The sequence below is a fragment of the Pinus tabuliformis genome, chromosome 2_2, assembly GCF_031772625.1.
Source record: "Pinus tabuliformis cultivar Carrire ecotype Pingquan chromosome 2_2, CPIR1, whole genome shotgun sequence".
Lineage (NCBI taxonomy): Eukaryota > Viridiplantae > Streptophyta > Pinopsida > Pinales > Pinaceae > Pinus > Pinus tabuliformis.
In genome coordinates, this window is record NC_142300.1 from 633,091,139 (window position 1) to 633,094,491 (window position 3,353).

At 31.3% G+C, this 3,353-nt stretch overlaps 1 non-coding gene across 1 annotated transcript; it reads left to right on the plus strand.

Moving 5' to 3' along the window:
• The first annotated feature begins 534 nt into the window (after window positions 1–534).
• TRNAF-GAA (transfer RNA phenylalanine (anticodon GAA)) lies at window positions 535–607 on the plus strand. The gene has a single exon. It is a non-coding gene; the product is annotated as a tRNA-Phe (tRNA).
• The last annotated feature ends 2,746 nt before the right edge of the window (window positions 608–3,353 follow it).

Sequence of the window (3,353 nt, forward strand, 5' to 3'; positions counted from 1 at the left end):
GCTATGGTACTCTTTCAAAAAGATGTTAAATACACATTATGTTATGTGCATATTTTTTATTTTTTATATAACAGGAGATATCAATTATATATGATTGCATACTTAGTGAATTTGTTTAATATGATAACTTATTGATATGGAAATTTCTATTTTTTATTTTAAAAAATCATTTATAAAAAAACAAATATCTTTAATGATCCTATTTACAATAATGTTACTCGGTTAACAAAAATTGATCTAAACGTCTAAAATTAACTTAAGCCATCTCATCCAACAAGTCAAGCGGTCCCACCACTGAAGTTGAGTAACGGGATTCAAGGCTAAACCACTAGAGCATGACCATGGGACCAATTAATATTCTAAAAGAGAACGATTACAACAAACATATATAATATAAAAACTGAAATCTCGACGTTTGGTAATGACACGAGATGATATTAAGAAATTCATTTATTTAATTAATTAAAATTAAAGTGAGCTTATTTCTTACAGGCTTTTTATTTTAGAAGTTCAACGCGGTTCAAAAGACATCTAGCGGGGATAGCTCAGTTGGGAGAGCGTCAGACTGAAGATCTGAAGGTCGCGTGTTCGATCCACGCTCACCGCAATTTGTCTTTATAGAATTCCATATACGAGACTAGATATTATTAAGACATCAAGTGCTTTTTACCAATATAGTTTTAAACCTGAGATAATCGGGGTCTTACCAACATATTTTAAACCTTAGATTTCAGATGACCCCTTTTGCAATGGGGCTCAAGTCACGTAATTGTTTGTATTTCAAAGTGTTTTTGTGTGTTTGCATTATTTTTGTTAAAAGAATTTGGTATTATTGAGGGGTTAAATGATACTAAGGATAATTATTTATTTCCAATTAAGATAGCAAAGAACTTGGTATAATTTATTTATTTCCAATTAAGATAGCAAAGAACTTGGTATAATTTGGTGTAATTTATTGCTTAAATACTAGTAATGGTTTTCTTATCTAACAATCATCCAAGGTGAAGTTGCCTAATTATTTTGTTTTATTTTTATTTTTCTATTAAGATAGTAAAGAATATAGTATAATTTAGAAGTTAAATGGAATGATAATTATAATGGTTGTTATTTATGGATGGTGATTCACTTATCATTTTTTTTTTTAAATATATCATGTTATTTGAAATGACTACTTGATAGTATATAATGGGATACCTTTTTATTATAATTAGATGTTTTTGGGTCTTGTGCTATTAAATTTTTCTATATGTCTAAAGAAATTGAGTTCTTAATCAATTAGACATAATGTTAGGTTTCACTGTAAGACTAAAATGCACTTTCAACATAGATAGTATCTGCAAGAAAGTAACTGTCCACTTTGGTCATTGTCAAGACTATCTCCAATGGGTTCATGTGCTTTTAAGTAATATCCAACCTTAGTTCTATACATGAGTCAATTAGACATAAAGTTAGGTCTTATTGTAATACCAAAATGCACTTTCAACATAGATAGTATCCACAAGAAAGTAAGTGTCCACTATGCACTTTCAACATAGATAGTATCTGCAAGAAAGTAACTGTCCACTTTGGTCATTGTCAAGACTATCTCCAATGGGTTCATGTGCTTTCAAGTAATATCCAACCTTAGTTCTATACATGAGTCAATTAGACATAAAGTTAGGTCTTATTGTAATACCAAAATGCACTTTCAACATAGATAGTATCCACAAGAAAGTAAGTGTCCACTTTGGTCATTGTCAAGACTATCTCCAATGGGTTCATGTGCTTTTAAGTAATATCTAACCTTAGTTCTATACATGAGACTAGATATTACCTCTATTGCAATTTAACCTCTTGCATCGTAACCTTTATTTTATTTTTTTCAAAAATGACAATACATATCATAACTCAAGGATCAACCCACATTGAAAACAACTTTCATTAGTTAATATTCACGATCGTGTGTTGAATCCAAAAAAAGCACATAAGTATAGAAGATAAATTGTAAAAAAATAAAATCAAAACAATAATAAACAATTTTTACTATTCCCAAGGAAACAAAAGAGAAAAATAAAAGATCATCATTGAGATTCCAATCCAATCATCAACCCTTAATACACTAATTTGGATTAGGTCATTATATTATTTGGCATTCATTTCGAAACTTTTAGAATGGAAAACTTGAAGGAATCAACTCATTAATTCATTTTTATTGGCAAGTCCCAATTTGGAAAATTGGGGTTTTAAACCTTTCAGAGGCAGTTTGAGGCATTTCCTGAAGTTTTTCAAGGCCCAAAAGCTCTTGTGTGTGCTAGACCCCTTGGTACCGCTCTACACTAAGATACCTTAACATCGCAACAAAGACCTCAAATGGAGTATGTCTGTAAAAATTATGCCACTTGAAAGTTGAGCTTCATGTTTTGACGACTATGATTCAAGAGGACCCCACATCAACCCCATTACTCATGGAAAAGGGGCTAGCCGCATGAACATGGTGAAGAAGACTTTAGAAGGGTCACTTTTGTAACTCTAGTTAAGAATTGCAGGAGCCAAACTTAACCACTAGTAGGATATTATGTTATTGCAAAAGTGGGCCATTAAGAGGAAAATGGGCTTCATTCTATTTGAGTGCATCTTGTTCGATAAATCAGTAGAATAGCTACGAGTGGATAGAGAGAGAAAGAAAATAGGGTTTATGTTTCGTAGCAGCCCACAAGCCACAGATCTCACTCCTCTGTATTCACAACCATTATTATTTAGAGAGAGATAGAGCAAAGTAGCCTCACCTTCCAACTAGGTCTTCTCCCCTAAAGGTTTCCCAGAGCATATCTTGTGCCACTAAGACTTGTGACTGTTTATTTTTTCATTGTTCTCTATTTTCCTTATTTCATATATCGCATGCATAGGAAATAATGATAATTCAATAAATCTAGAAAAATTAACCCTCATAATGCAGATTTCAAAATTTCAATATATTTGATCAAATTTATTGTGATAAACTGTATAGGGAAATATCCATGACCATTTACATATCAAATGCGTATATTAACATGTATATAATGTACACCACATATGAACCCAAAAATCAATTCTTAATATTTCAAAGGGCCACATTTATTTTATATGGGTAATTTAATACACATTCTTTAAGAACTATTCTAACATTTACTATAACTGAGAACTTATAAGATAATTGGTTAATCCTTAGTAAGCTTCAAACAATTAATCATGAACATGATGAAGAAGACTATAGAAGGGTCACTTTTGTAACTCTAGTTAAGAGTTAAAGGACCCAAACTTAACAACTAGTAGGATACTATGCTATTGTATAATTGGGCAATTAGGAGGAAAAGGGGTTCCATTATATTTGAGTG